This window comes from Oratosquilla oratoria, unplaced genomic scaffold, assembly GCF_046742065.1.
Source record: "Oratosquilla oratoria isolate Oo_2021 unplaced genomic scaffold, ASM4674206v1 SCAFFOLD62, whole genome shotgun sequence".
Classification (NCBI taxonomy): Eukaryota; Metazoa; Arthropoda; class Malacostraca; order Stomatopoda; family Squillidae; genus Oratosquilla; species Oratosquilla oratoria.
The window spans coordinates 755,776-772,469 of record NW_027467726.1 but is presented as its reverse complement, the minus strand read 5'-3'; positions in this window follow the sequence as shown (position 1 = coordinate 772,469).

The following is a 16,694-nucleotide window of genomic DNA, read 5'->3' as shown; positions in this document are numbered from 1 at the left end:
CGTTAATTTGTTTTAAAACTTTCTGATATATATATATATATATATATATATATATATATATATATATATATATATATATATATATATATATATATATATATACATATATATATATATAAAGACTTACTCGAGAGGAAACCAGCAGATATATCTGCGGTGAAGACGACTAAAATATTTCTGGATTTGCCTCAGAATGTCGATGCCGACTCCGTTTAAGAATGAAATTGCTTGGTTAGTTAGCACAAATCTTCCTGTCCCTCACATTCGGCATCTAACCCTGACATATGAAATGTCAAAATGTAGCAACTAAAGTGTGGAGACTACAATAGGGGTGGTAGGTTGTAATCTTTGACTTGCTCGATCCATCTCAAAAGTGGTTAGGATTCCTCAACAAGCTAATCATTACTATCCTCAAATATGACTAAAATAGAGGTCCATTTAGTGATATCGTCTTGAAGGCCATCCCAGATACTACAGGATGATTTTGTTTCATAAACTTTACAAAAGTAAAAACAAGGATGAAAATTTATAAGTCTGCATAACCTCATCCATCTCAGTTCAATGGCTTTACAAAGAATGCGTGTGCGTGTGTGAGTGTGCATGTGTATGTTTCTGCGTGTGTCTGTTTGTGTGTGTGCGTGTTTGCGTGTGTGTGTGAGTGTGATTCCCCATGGTCTCGGATCACGTGTTGGACTCGTGATCGACAGTTATTAACCTCTCGGATGAGAGCTCAGAGGTCGTATGACCGATCAAAGGGTAATACTGTGACCTTACACGCACATACACACACACACACACCCAACTCCCCGCCCATGAGAGTTGGAGTAACACCCCGCAGCGAAGCGACACTGAAATTATTTCAGCCCTGGGTGGGATTCGAACACGGACCGCCGTAGTGGCAGGCGAGAACTCTAACCACAGCGCCACGAGGTGTGTGTGTCTGTGTGTGTGTGTGTGTGTGTGTGTGTGTGTGTGTGTGTGTGTGTGTGTGTGTATTAGATCCATCCTTGACTTTCGGTACATTTTTGGTCACCGTCTTATAGAATGGACATCAATTCACTAGAATCAATACAGAGGAGAATGACAAAATGGGCTCAGAAATTTGCCTTACGAAGAGAGGCTTAGGCACCTTAACTTACACTCTCTGGAAAGACGCAGAGTGCGGGGTGATCTAACAGAGGTGTTTAAGTGGATCAAAGGATTTAACAAAGGTGACGCAGTCATCATATTAAGACAACAGGGCAGGATTCGCAGTAATGGATTTGAACTGGACAAATTTAGATTTAAGAAGGAAATAGGCAAGAGTTGGTTTACTAATACAGTGGTCAACGAATGGAACAGGCTTAGAAATGGTGTAGTAATCGCTGAAACTATCAGTTGTTTTAAGAAACGGTTCGACAACTTTATGGATGGCGATGACAGGTGGTCATGGACATGGAACTGCCTAGTGTAGGCCTTATGGTCTCTTGCAGTCTCCTTCATTCTTATGTTCTTATATGTGCGTGCGTGCGTGCGTGTGTGTGTGTGTGTGTGTGTATGGGTGTGTGCGTGTGTGTGTATGTGTGCGCGCGCTCGTATTAGAGAATAATTAATCAATGAGGTAGGGATAGAAGGAATCAGTCATTTTTCGAAGCGGCAGATTTCAAGTACATAACACATTTAGAAAACTGTGGTACCCTGATAGTCTACTATTACTGGTGGTGAAAGGCCTAATATCTAACTATTCTCAGCCCCAAAGTGATATTTATGTTTTAAGATATTTTCCTGAATCAAATCTTCAAATCGTTATGACTTAAGAGAGATAAGTCATATAATAATAAGAGGAAAAACAAAAAAGAGATAAACAAAAATAGGACAATAATGTACACTACAAAGCGGAACCTAAACACCACCGTTTATGTAACGCTGTTGTCGTCGCACACGTGGGTAAATATCTACACTTGCTCAAATGGGAGGATACAACAGTGATGTATACAAGGGATTTGGCATAAAGATGAGAAAAAGCACGGAAGCAGCACAAGTATGTATAAATAATGCGGCATATAATAGAAAAGATATTTTCTCTGTTGGGCGACCCCAACGGCGGAAATAGAGAGAATGGGGGGAGGTTATGGAGGGGATGTCCTGGCGGGTGACGGCCCCGAAAACCTGGGGCTAAAAGGAAAAAAATAAAATAAATAAATAAATAAATAAATAAATAATATGCATGTATATATATATATATATATATATATATATATATATATATACATACATATATATACATATATATATATATTCTGTTAAAAACGACAGCAAAAGAATTATTGATTAGTTTTTTCCGTGAGCTCTCAAGCTTGCGAAAAGTAGATTTTTGGTAGGGGGAAAGGGAGTAAATCAGATTTCCAAAATTCATAGGAAACACAAAAGTTATAATAGACACAAAAGTATAGTACACAATAAACACAATACAAGAAATTAATACAAGAAATACAGCAAAAAACAAAATACAAGCACAACAAAATAGTTATCAAGACGTTTCGCAGATCTTTCTGCATCCTCAGTTGAAGTGAAAAGAAAGGGAAAGGGAGCATATTTTAAATGAAATGGGAAGCACGGGGAGAAGTCACCGTGTTGCAACTGGGGGAAGTCACACGCAGGACCACAAACACTGGGAGAGATCACAAGTTGGCGGGAATGGTACTCGGGGAGGTCACTCCCGGGTTCGGCGCCAATCTGCTTCTCAGTCTTTGGGAACGACGTATGGTAGGAAGTTCTTCCCTTTCGCGGGGAATGGGGAGCCTCTGGGAAGGAGAGCCCGATGTCTTGGGATTGTCCATCTGGCTCCTCCGAACAGGTTTCATGCTAGGGAGGAGGGCGAAATCATTTACCTGCCTATTAATTGACTTCCCCCAGTTGCAACACGGTGACTTCTCCCCGTGCTTCCCATTTCATTTAAAATATGCTCCCTTTCCCTTTCTTTTCACTTCAACTGAGGATGCAGAAAGATCTGCGAAACGTCTTGATAACTATTTTGTTGTGCTTGTATTTTGTTTTTTGCTGTATTTCTTGTATTAATTTCTTGTATTGTGTTTATTGTGTACTATACTTTTGTGTCTATTATAACTTTTGTGTTTCCTATGAATTTTGGAAATCTGATTTACTCCCTTTCCCCCTACCAAAAATCTACTTTTCGCAAGCTTGAGAGCTCACGGAAAAAACTAATCAATAATTCTTTTGCTGTCGTTTTTAACAGAATATGTCTCAGAGAGAATCTCCTGCCACGCTTCACCAATATATATATATATATATACATACATATATATACACATATATATATATATCATACATATATATATACACATATATATACATGTATAATATATATATACATATATATATATATATATAAACATATAAATACATATATATATATATACACAAATATATACATATATATATAAATATATATACATATATATATATATATATATATATTTATATATAATAAAAAGATGAATAAAAAAGGAGTGGGTGAACCATCAGCACCACGTCAGCAACGGTAAATTACTTGTATTCAGGCACATGTTTGTTCATCTATTGTAGGTATGCAGGACGTTCCACAGTCTACAGCACTGTATTAATGGCTTAGAAATACTATGTTACAGCATATACACGCATTAGACCCAGAATATATCGACACAGTGTATATGCCGTATATTAACAAATGTCTAATATATTTCTATATAAATCAGGTCCCTTAATAATAACAGTATATGGACGAAACCTCCCTGGATATTATAACATCTTATATATAGTCTTTTTGTGTAGTTTTGATTTATCAAGGGCCACGTTTGGGTGTCCCTAAGAATACATTGATCTACTTTTGCCATTACATATTCGTTTCTGGTAATGGAAGAGTCACATTAGTCTTGGCTTCGCTCAATACATTTTGGTCTAAATGCTGCACAAGCGCTCTTTAAAGTATAAAAAACAGTTTAAATTTGACAACACCCCATTTGGTTGGTATGCGTGAGTTTAATTGATTGTGATAATATAATTTGTTCAGTCAGATCTCGTTATCATGTCATAGCTAAACAGTGGCTAAAGGTGGACAATTTGTTGTTTGTCCTTGTGTACGGATGCATTAGGATGTGTTAGGTTCGGTCAGGTTAGGTCAAGTTAGGTTGGATTGGGTTCATTCGGGATGAGCTGGGTTTGTATGGGATAGATTGAGTTAGTTTGAGATGGTTTTGGTTTGGTTGGGGTAGATTGGGATGGATTGAGTTGGGTTGGGTTACGGTGAGTTGAGTAAGGTTAGGTTAGATTGAGTTAGGTTAGGCTAGGTTAGATCAGGTTAGGCTAGGATGCATAGGCTTAGGTTGAATTAGGTTAGTGTTGGGTTGGGTTGGGTTAGCTTAGGTTAAGTTAGCTTCAATTAGGTTAGGTTAGGTTAGGTTGGATTGGATTGGGTTAGGTCAGGTCACATTAGTTTAGGCTACCCGGCAGAATACTTAGAGATTGACGTAAACCCAACTTTTATTTTGACTATCAAGTATCAAATTATTAGATATTCAGATAAGCGGTTATGCTCTATGCATATCATTAATAGACTATGACTCGTAATATATAATTTGTCTACCTATTCATAATTCCCTGAGCAAGATGGAGGGAACAGCATAATTACTAGAACATTAATGAATGTAAACACACTCTGAGCGCTGCTTCCTCTGCAGAAACACGTTTCATTTAGACGGTAATTCCCGATTGCTCTCTTATCAACTGAAAGCACATCAACAACATAACTCGCCGTATCTACAGCCTCGTTGACAGGGGCCAGTTTAGTAGCCGCTAGTGCAAGCGACTTGTAAACTAGCCTACCACTCTACGTGCCCAATGTCAACTTGCCTCAAAACTATCCTAGTGCCAACACATACTTGCCGGGTAAGTTAACTTACAGCTATTACTTGCGGCATTGACTAAACTAGCCCCTGTCAATGTGGTTTAATTAAGCCCTGGACGAAGACGATGAATACAGATTTCTTTCTTAGGAGCTGAACATGTATTTTTCAAGTTTTTATGGGTCCAGTGACGTCACATATATGAAGTCACAGGCAAAGGAAAAGATTGGAAAAATTTATCTACATTTTATTTTTTTCTGACTATTACCTTTATGTACGTTAGGGCGTCGTTACTTGCGGCGAAGGTCGAGCTGAGGGCGGTTCGAGTCCTGCCACCGGCGAAGTTGAACCAAGGGCATGGTTTATTAAATTCCACGCTACAAAGCCCTTTGTGAGGGGCACCGTCCTAGCCTCCCGATAAGGGGGGAGTGTGTGACGTTAAACCATATCATCATCATCATCACCTTTATGTGAAATCCCTTCTCGAATGGAGGAACCAGGCGATTTTATTCAATATAATCTTGTTCGACGTCTACTTTCATCAATTTCATCTGATTCGAGAGCAATCCAAGTATATATTATTTTGGCTCCCCCCGCCCCAATACAAGGTAACGCAAGGTTTGGTTAGTTTGTAATTACAGTATATATTTACTATATATATATATATATATATATATATATATATATATATGTGTGTGTGTGTGCCACTAAATAAAGTAACTTGACCTAGTCGTCACATAATAAGTATGGAGAGGGAGAAAGAACCCTTCACATTATGGAGCACCAAACTACGGCCCGCGGTTTTAAATACATTTTTTTCTAAAACATTTTGGTAAATATGTTTGTTGTCTCTATTTTTCTGTGTACTGGTAAAGTAATATTGTTTGTGTATTCACTGTATTATGCTGAGTTTCAAAATGGTTATGAGGCCGTCCGGCGCTCGTTATTCAGTGATCTGGCCCGCTGTGGAAAAAGTTTGGTGACACCTGCTTTACACGCTCCCACGAGGGAGGGAGGGAGGGAGTGGGGGGAAATTACTATGAGGTTAACTAGGTAAATATAAATTATTTGTTTCCCTCTTTGGCCTTGCAAAATAAACAAGGTTCATGTGAGATACGAAAGATCAAATTTAAAATCCTTCCTTGGGATTGCACGATCCGTACTATCTTAAAGTATTGCAGAATATAGTAAGAGTATACGTGGCATATCTACATTTGGTTTGCTTAAAACAGGACGAATTATCTTAGGAAACAACAGCAACAAAAATTTGTTTTAGAAAAGACTAAATCGTGAAACCATTTCTTACGAATGTTATACAGAACGTTGTGTTCATCTTGGGAATGTTAACCTTGGTATAGTAGAAGTCCTTTGTATCAAAGTTCAATGCAAACATGTCTGCAGACAACGTGACATAAGTGAACCTGTCCAAATCTCATCAGCATGACCAGGTCTGCCGTTGTCAAGTCAAGGACATTTCAGTCAGTTGAAATAGGTTAGTTCAAGCAAAAAGATAAAATGCATTGAGGCATGGTATTCAGAAGTGTGATGTGAAAGGTGACTGTTAGAGCCGGTTAGGTTGGTTTAAGTTAGGTTAGGTGAGGTTACGTTAGGTTAACTTAGATTAGCTAAGGTTAGGCTACATTAGGTCACAAATGCTGGTATAACAATGAAAATAATTTCCATATTGTTCCGTATGATCTGACCGGCTCGATACCAGTGAGTGATGATACCGGAGTTATAGGGGATACCAAAGGTCCTCCAACCCACATATGTTTTGTTCGTATCTGTGCACTGCCAAGAAATCCCCTATATACGAAAAGGATACGTACCTTTAAACACTTTCGTATATCGACCATTCGTATAGTCAAGCAAGGTTGGCGCTGCAATCGCTCATACGATGAACTTGGTTCTGTTAAATATTTTCATAATATTTCATACTTTTTTTTTTGTATCATCGAGGCATATCCCTTTCGTATAGAAAAAAATTGTCCTCAGTATTTACTTTTCGTACCTTCCAGTCTTCGCATACCGAGGATTGCCGTATTATAAGGTTAAAAGGTTCGATTCCCTACGAAAAGAACAAAAAATGTCTTACCTTTGAATGGAATAAGGTGGATGTGATCTGTCCACTGCTGAAGAACAGAGTTGGATTGCCAGCCGACCTGCAAAGGATAACATACTTTGACCGAAAAAGCTTTCTATAATTACGACAGAAGTAAAATGAATACATATTGGCTTCGTTATGCTACCTGGTTTGTTTCATATACATAAATTTATTCAGTTTTCGACGATTACCTAAAAAAATTACCATGGATAACAATTAGTCCTGTATCCAACAAGAAGAGTAATTGTTGTATAGATGAATAAAGAACTAGAGAAAATGTAGGTGGTATTAATGATGAGCACTTCCCCACACACATCCAGGTACACGCACACTACACCTACTTACGTCATATACATACATACATATATATATATATATATACATATATATATATATATATATATATATATATATATATATATATAACTAAGAAGGAGAATGACTTGCATCAACTTTATGGGTATATGAAAACCTTTAAAGAAGGTTCATCGCAGTAGATGTTATACATTTCACAATGGCTGTCGCAAGATTGCTTTATCAAACTATAAGACAAACTCCGGATTGAATAGGGTTCTATATGCTTAAACGAGACTGTGTTTCACAAGACAACACACACGGCGTCAGCTTTTATGGTCCGTGTTCTTAGACTAAGTACGGTCGATATTATTTACAATGATACTTTTGTTCTGCATCTCCCATTATGGTCTAATCATATTATAACAACCAGCAGTGACCAAAATAGGCCGAGTCTTTCACGCTTATTAGGTATCTGGATAACTTTGTCTTTGTTACCTTTTTAAATGAGTTTACTAAGCTTTAGCCTCCCTAACAACGATAAGAAATAAAATTAACCGGTTCAGGATGATTGGTTGAGTGGTTTGTGTAATGATTCTGTGTTGGCCAAAGCCAAGCAATCTTTCAGCTTCAAAGACGTCGCTTCTAATCAAAAGTATATTATGTATATTATCTGATAGGTTTACGATCAATAAGGAATCCTTGGTCTGCTCCCCTAAATCAAATCACCAATGTCTATGTACCCGATGAACCATTGCAAAATTTCTTCATCTCTTTGGCTATTTTCTATTTTTAGCAATTTTTCTGTGTTTACTTATTTTCTATCTCGATGACTTTGCTATTTATTGATCTATTTTTATCTATATATATCTTAGGCTACTTTTCTGTATCTTTAGTTACTTTCTACCTCATTTATTTAGCTGTTTATTCTTTTCTATTGATCTGTTCATGCATTTATTTACCTAATTTTACTCGGCCTCTTTATGGATCAAAAGGTCACTTGGAAGAAATCAACCTGATACATACTTGCTACTCAAGCTCCCCACTCCTCACTTCCAAAACAAATACTATTTTCCCTTCCGCATTTACTGCCGGCAAGTCATTCTCCTCTTCATTTATACGCGAGATCTTCGGTAGCCGGTGTAAAATGGATTGGGACCCAGGGTCCATTTTATATGGCGGAAAATGGACCCCGGGGTTCATTTTACAGTTCGAAAAAATGGCCCCCCTCATAGAAAATGGGCCCCACACTTGAATATGCAATTCGGTTAGGTTAGGTTAGTTGGTGTGTTATCTATTTACACATACACACACACACATAATATATATATATATATATATATATATATATATATATATATATATATATAAATATGCATAAGAAATCACATAAACTCGTGATTCTAAATATACGGAAAAACCACCAAGGAAAAAGATAAACTGATGACCAAGCGCTTTCGTCTATTCAGACATCCTGAGGATGTCTGTATAGACGAAAGCGCTTGGTCATCAGTTTAGCTTTTTCCTTGGTGGTTTTTCCATATATATATATATATATATGTATAGACATCGGGACAAATTATGGGAAAGGTGGAGGGGGAAACACGGGTCTTTATCTAAATATCGAATTTATTCCTGACCGGTTTATCTTACAATAGCGAAACCGGTCAGGAATAAACTCCATATTCAGATAAAAACCCGTGTTTCCCCCTCCACCTTTCCCATAATATATATATATATATATATACATATATATACATACATAAATATATATATATATATATATACACATATATATACATACATACATGTATATATATATATATATGTATATATGTATATATGTATATATATAATATATATATATATATATATATATATATATATATATTGTACTTTGAGTGGGGCGTCCACTTTCTAAGAGGGTCATTTTCTGTCTCATACTGGCCTCGTACAAAAGGAGGTCAAATAGCTCCTAACTCAACCGAGACTTCGTTTTCCCCAATCCGCTTACATTCAGATGAATAAGTGACTGGTACTATATGGAACAAAAATTTGTAAAATCACACTATTGTATATGTTCACATATAAGCAGAATTTGAAGGTGTTTTTAGGGCTCAAAAGAGCGCCTAAAGATACCTCCACTGACTATGGCCAAGTTCAATAAATTCTTCCCGTTTGATTAAACGGGTACCATTTAAGCTTAACAAATTACATGCATCGGAGCCCTTCTCTCCCTCTCTGCCTATAATGATGTCACGCTGTTTGAGTCATCTGCTACAACTTCTTGGAAAGCAGATGTGGAAGGAGATTCATTTTGTCAGTATGTATTTGATAATGCAGACTTTAACATTCAAACTTTGACTGGCAAGGGAACGTTTCACTCAATGGGTGGAATAAAGTGCGTAACTCCATAAAGAACTGTAAGAAGTCAGGAAATTAATAAATTTCGAAGTGTTCCATCCTCTAATGAGATCGCTGCAGCTGGACAAATTCAAATAAAAAAGTATGGAGGCAAACAAAAAGAAGGTTTGAATGCCTTAGAACTGGAAATTGTGTCTAACAGTGAAGCTGTACAGTGTGTTTCAACCCCAGCACCAAAGGATGTTTTGTGGATGTATGGAAAATTTCTCCAAACCTCTTCCTTCCCATCATGGCAAGGTTTCATGGAAGGTATAACACAAAGTCATTCTTATGATCAGTCAAAAATTCTTGCACTGCCTTTCATTAGCCTACCACCAACTGAGTACAGTACAGTGCTAAGTGCTTTAAACTATACTGCCGAGGAAACAAAAAAATCAATGCAAGTAACATGCTTTGTAACTTTTGACCAGTCACTCTACATCCAAGCCAAGGATATAGTGTCCTCAAGTCCAGATGGTGAACTTAGCAATGTAATTGTAAGGCTGGGGGGATTCCATCTCCTTATGTCTTATCTTGGGTCCATTGGATACATAATGGAGGGCAGTGGGATTTCAGAACTATGGTCAACTGTTTATGGTTCTTCATCAGTGCCACACATGCTGTCAGGGCATGCATATGCTCGAGCTATTAGAGCTCACATGCTGACATACTGTGCCCTGGCAAAACTCATACTTCAAGAAGTTGCTATTGACGATAGTGACAGACAGCATGTAGAACAACTTCTTTCATCATTCAAGACCCATCCTCCATCATTCAGTGCAGTTGAAAGTGATGATGTTCTAAAAAGAATCCAAGTAAACTTGAATGATCACATGTCTAATATTTTGGAAAAAGGAAAGACAGCTCAGTTGTGGCTACAATATTGTGACCTTGTGACTGTTGCATTGCATTTCATTGAGGCAGAGCGCATGGGAAACTGGAAGCTTCATTTAGACTGCGTAAGAGCTATGTTGCCCATTTTCTATGCCACTGGCCATATACAGTACGCCAAATCTTGCCAACTCTATCTCCAAGATATGGATTCTCTTCCTCTCAACATGCCACACAATGAGTTTCAGAAATTTACGGCGGATGGGTACTTTACCATTCGACGTTCTGAAAAGTACTGGTGTGGTGTATGGTCAGATATGACAATAGAACAAACATTGATGAAAAATATGAAGAGTATTGGAGGCATCACTCATGGAAGAGGCTTCACTGAAAGTGTTCTGAAGAAATGGGTCTTCGGTTTACCTGTAGCTCATCATCTATGCGAGAGTGTCGAGCAATTTAGTAGCATTCAGAGCTGCAATAGCTTTCAACATGTTGAATTAAGAGAGTCAAGGATTGGAAAGGATGAGGAGAATGTTCAAACATTTGTTGAATAGCTTCATCACCACTACCCATTCATCAGAGCAGAAGGCCTAGTTTCATTATCAACTGATATACCCCAGTTACATTTACATGCGATTTTTACAAGAATTTATTCGTTTGACTGTGGCATGGATATTTTTGCTTTTATTTACGATAAAACGGGTCTTCTACTTTCCAGTTTGATTCTGAAAAAAAAGATAATAATAATAACATAGAAGAAAACAAGGATACCATATGAATGAAAAATCTTCACTCAACAATATCATCTATATTGTATTTTGACGAGAAATTAGTAGTTTAACAGTTATTGAACAAAATGTAAGGGCGAAATGCATTTTTTTGCATATCGGCGAAAATGAGTCTCCTACTTTCGGGCTTATTTGCGCAAAAACTATAATATTTAGAGCAAAAAGACGTTGAAATAAACTTGTGTAGAATCTAATTTTTCATTTTTTAGTCCCTATATCTTTTATCCGTATGATGCACCCCTTCCCCTAGCTTCGCCAGCCCAGTGCATTCTTTGTGTAGAGTTGTGAAAGTTCTCTACATTGTAATAAGTAGCGTAGATAGCAATCGTGCTCGGGAGAGACAAACCCAAAAAAAGAGTTCTCTTTAATGATGATAGACTTGAGCTCCACAGGCCGAGCTCCACAGGCCGAGCTCAAAAGAGCGAGCCTCCGAGGGCGAGCTCCAAAGGCAGAGCTCCAAACCCGAGCTCAAGGGGCCGAGCTCTACAGGCCGAGCTCCCGAGACCGAGCTCACGAGGCCAAGCTCCAGAGGCCTAGCTCCAGAGGCTGAGCTCCAGAGGCCGAGCTCATGAGTCCGAGCTCCCGAGACCGAGCTCCCGAGGCCGAGCTCCTCAGGCCAAACTCCACAGGCCGAGCTCCACAGGCCGAGCTCCACAGGCCAGGCTCCACAGGCCGAGCTCCCGACGCCGAACTCCACAGGCCGAGCTCCCGACGCCGAACTCCACAGGCCGAGCTCCCGAGCCCAATCCCTCGAGGCCGAGCTCCCAAGGCCGAGCTACAGAAGTCGAGCTCCAGAGGCCGAGCTCCCGAGGCCGAGCTCACGAGGCCGAGCTCCACAGGCCGAGCTCCACAGGTCGAGCTCAAGAGGCCGAGCTCCACAGGTCGAGCTCAAGAGACCGAGCTCCACAGGCCGAGCTCCAAAGGCCGAGCTCCACAGGCCGAGCTCCATAGGCCGAGCTCCACAGGCCGAGCTCCATTGGCCGAGCTCCCGAGGCCGAACTCACGAGGCCGAGCTCCGAGCCCAATCTTTCTAGCCCGAGCTCCGAAGGCCGATCTCCCGAGGACGAGCTCCACAGGCCGTGCTCCTGAGGTCAATTTCCCGAGGCCGAGCTCCCGAGGCCGAGCTCCCGAGGCTGAGCTCCAGAGGCCGAGCTCCCGAATCCGACCTCCCGAGGCCGACTTCCCGAGGCCGACCTCCCGTGGCCGACTTCCACAGGCCGAGCTCCACAGGCCGAGCTCCACAGACCGAGCTACACAGGCCCATTTCCACAGGCCCAGCTCCACAGGCCTAGCTCCATAGGCCGAGCTCCACAGCCCGAGTTCGTGAGGCCGAGATCCCGACGCCGAGCTCCCGAGGCCGATCTTTTGAAGCCGAGCCTCAAAGGCCCAACTCCACAGGCCGAGTTCCAGAGGCTGAGGTCCAGAGGCCGAGTTCCATAGGCCGAGCTCAACATACCAAGTTCCACAGGCCGAGCTCAAAAGGGAGAGCTCCCGAGGCCGAGCTCCTGACACCGAGCTCCGGAGGCCGAGCTCCCGAGGCCGAGTTTCACATAAGAGCTTCACAGGCCTAGCTCCACAGGCCGAGCTCAACATACCGAGCTCCAAAGGCCGAGCTCCACGGGCCGATCTCAAAAGGGCGAGCTCCCGAGGACGAGCTCCCGAGGCCGAGCTCCTGGAGCTCCTGGAGCTCGGCCTCGGGAGCTCGGCATCGGGAGCTCGGCCTCAGAGGCTTGGCCTCGGGAGCTCGGCCTCGAGAGCTGTGCTTCGGGAGCTCAGTCTGTGGAGCTCGGCCTCGGGGAATCGGCCTCGGGAGATCGGCCTCGGGAGATCGGCCTCGGGAGCTCGGCCTGTGGAGCTCGGCCTGTGGAGCTCGGCCTATGGAGCTCTGCCTGTGGAGCTCGGCCTGTGGAGCCCGGCCTCAGGATCTCGGCCTCGTGAGCTTGGCCTCTGGAGCTCGGCCTCGGGAGCTCGGCCTCAGAGGCTTGGCCTCGGGAGCTCGGCCTCGAGAGCTCGGCTTTGGGAGCTCAGTCTGTGGAGCTCGGCCTCGGGAGATCGGGCTCGGGAGCTCGGCCTGTGGAGCTCGGTGTGTGGAGCTCGGCCTGTGGAGCTCGGCCTGTGGAGCTCTGCCTGTGGAGCTCGGCCTGTGGAGCCCGGCCTCATGATCTCGGCCTCGTGAGCTTGGCCTCTGGAGCTCGGCCTCGGGAGCTCGGCCTCAGAGGCTTGGCCTCGGGAGCTCGGCCTATGGAGCTCGGCCTCGGGAGCTCGGCCTATGGAGCTCGGCCTCGGGAGCTCGGCCTGTGGAGCTCCGTGTGTGGAGCTCGGCCTGTGGAGCTCGGCCTGTGGAACTCGGCCTGTTGAGCTCAGCCTCGAGAGCTTGGCCTCTGTAGCTCGACTTGTGGAGCTCGGCCACGGGAGCTCGGCCTCTGGAGCTCGGCTTCTGGAGCTCGGCCTCTATAGCTCGACATCTGGAGCCCGGCCTGTGGAGCTCGGCCTTTGGAGGTCGGCCTGTGGAGTTCGGCCTATGGAGAACGGCCTATGGAGCTCGGGCTGTGGAGCTCTGCCTGTGAAGCTCGATCTCTGGAGCTCGGCCTCGGGAGCTCGCCCTCTGTAGCTCGGCCTCTGTAGCTCGGCCTCTGAAGCTCGGCCTCGGGAGCTCGGCCTCTGGAGCTTGGCTTCTGGGTCTCGGGATCTGGAGCTCGGCCTCTGGAGCTCGTCCTGTGGAGCTCGGTCGGTAGAGGTCGGCCTGTAGAGCTCGGCCTGTGGACCTCGGCCTGTGGAGCTCGGCTTGTGGAGCTCGGCCTGTGGAGCTCGGACTGTGGAGCCCGGCCTCTGGAGCTCGGCCTCAGGAGCTCGGCCTGTAGAGCTCGGCCTCGGGAGCTCGGACTCGGGAGCTCGGCCTCTGGAGCTCGGCCTCTGTAGCTCGGCCTTTGGAGCTCGACCTCTGTAGCTCGGCCTCGGGAGCTCCGCCTCGGGAGATCGGGCTCGGGAGCTCGGCCTGTGGAGCTTGGCCTCTGGAGGTCGGCTTTGGGAGCTCGAACTCTGGAGCTCGGCCTATGGAGCTCGGCCTTTGGCGCTCGGCCTATGGAGCTCAGCCTGTGGAGCTCGGCCTCGAGATCTCATACTCTGGAGCTCGGCCTCGGGAGCTCGGCCTCTGGAGCTCGGCCCTTGTAACTCGAACTGTGGAGCTCGGCATTTGGAGCTCGGCCTTTGGAGCTCTGCCTCTGGAGCTCGAACCGTGGAGCTCGGCTTGTGGAACTAGGCCTGTGGAGGTGGGCCTGTGGAGCTCGGCCTGTGGAGCTCGGCCTTTGGAGCTCGGCCTATGGAGCTCGGCCTGTGGAGCTCGGCCTCTGAAGCTCGGCCTCGGGAGCTCGGTCTCGGGAGCTTGGCCTCGGGAGTCCCGCTAGTAAAACTTAGCCTCTGGAGCTCGGCCTACAGATCTTGGCATCTGGAGCTCGGACTCTGGAGCTTGGTCTCGTGAGCTTGGTCTCGTGAGCTCGGCCTCATGAGCTCGGCCTCGGCTTCTGGAGCTCGGCCTTTGGAGCTCGGCCTGTGGAGCTCGGCCTGTGGAGCTCGGCCTGTGGAGCTTGGCTTGTGGAGCTGGCCCTTTGGAGCTCGGCCTGTGGAGCTCGGCCTGTGGAGCTCGGCCTGTGGAGTTCGACCTGTGGAGTTCGGCTTGTGGAGCTCGGCCTCTGGAGCTTAGTCTGTTGAGCGCGGCCTTTGCAGCCCTGGCTCGGGAGCTCGGCCTCGTGAGCTCGGGCTTGGGAGCTCGGCCTATGGATCTCGGCCTCTGGAGCTCGTCCTGTGGAGCTCGGCTTGTAGAGCTCTGCCTGTGGAGGTCGGCCTGTGGAGCTCAGCCTATGGAGCTTGTCCTGTGGATCTCGAGCTGTGGAGCTCGAGCTATGGAACTCCGTCTCTGGACCTTGGCCTCTGGAGCTCGGTCTCTGGAGCTCGGCTTGTGGAGCTTGGACTGTGGAGCCCGGCCTCGGGAGCTCGGCCTGGTGAGTTCGACCTCGGGAGCTCGGTTTCGGGAGCTCGGCCTCGGGTGCTCTGCCTCGGGAGCTCGGCCTCGGGAGCTCTGCCTCGGGAGCTCTGCCTCTGGAGCTCTGCTTCTGTAGCTCGGCCTGTGGAGTTCAGCCTCTGTAACTCGGCCTCGGGAGGTCGGACTCGGGAGATCTCCTGAGCTTGGCCTCGTGAGCTCGGCCTCATGAGCTCGACCTCGGCTTCTGGAGCTCAGCCTTTGGAGCTCGGCCTGTGGAGCTCGGCCTGTGGAGCTCGGCCTGTGGAGCTTGGCCTGTGGAGCTCGGCCTTTGGAGCTCGGCCTGTGGAGCTCGGCCTCTGGAGCTCGGCCTGTGGAGCTCGGCCTGTTGAGCTCGGCCGGTGCAGCCTTGCCTCTGGAGCTCGGCCTCTTGAGCTCGGCCTTGGGAGCTCGTCCTGTAGAGCTCGGCCTGTAGAGCTCGGCCTGTGGAGCTCGGCCTGTGGAGCTCGGCCTCGTGAGCTCAGCCTGTGGTGCTCGGCCTGTGGAGCTCGGTCTGTGGAGTTCGGCCTGTGGAGCTCGGACTGTGGAGCTCGGCGTCGGGAGCTCGACCTCGGGAGCTCGGCCTCTGTAGCTCGGCCTGTGGAGCTCGGCCTCAGGAGCTCGGCCTCTCTAGATCGGGCTCGGGAGCTCGGCCTGTGGAGCTTGGCCTCGGGAGCTCGGCCTGTGGAGCTTGGCCTCTTGAGCTCGGCTTTGGGAGCTCGGAATCTGTAGCTCGGCTTATGGAGCTCGGCCTTTGGCGCTCGGCCTATGGAGCTCAGCCTGTGGAGCTCGGCCTCGTGAGCTCATACTCTGGAGCTCGGCCTCGGGCCTCTAGAGCTCGGCCTCTGGAACTCGACCTGAGGGGCTCCGCCTTTGGAGCTCTGCCTCTAGAGCTCGAACCGTGGAACTAGGCCTGTGGATGCGGGCCTGTGGAAATCGGCCTGTGGAGCTCGGCCTGTGGAGCTCGGCCTGTGGAGCTAGGCCTTGGGAGCTCAGCCTCTGTAGCTAGTCCTTGGGAGGTCGGCCTCTGTAGCTCGCCCTCCAGAGCTCGGCCTCGGGAACTTGGGCTCGACAGCTCGGCTAGTAGAGTTCGTCCTGTGGAACTCGGCCTCTGGAGCTTGGCCTCTTGAGCTCGGCCTATGGAGCTGGGCCTGTGGAGCTGGGCCTGTGGAACTCGGCCAGAGCTCGGCCTGTGGAACTCGGCCTGTGGAGCTCGGCCTGTGGAACTCGGTCTCTGGAGCTCGGCCTCTGGAGCTCGATCTATGGATCTCGGCCTGTGGAGCTCAGCCTCGTGAGATCGACCTCGGGAGCTCGGTTTCGGGAGCTCGGCCTCGGGAGCTCTGCCTCGGGAGCTCGGCCTCGGGAGCTTGGACTCT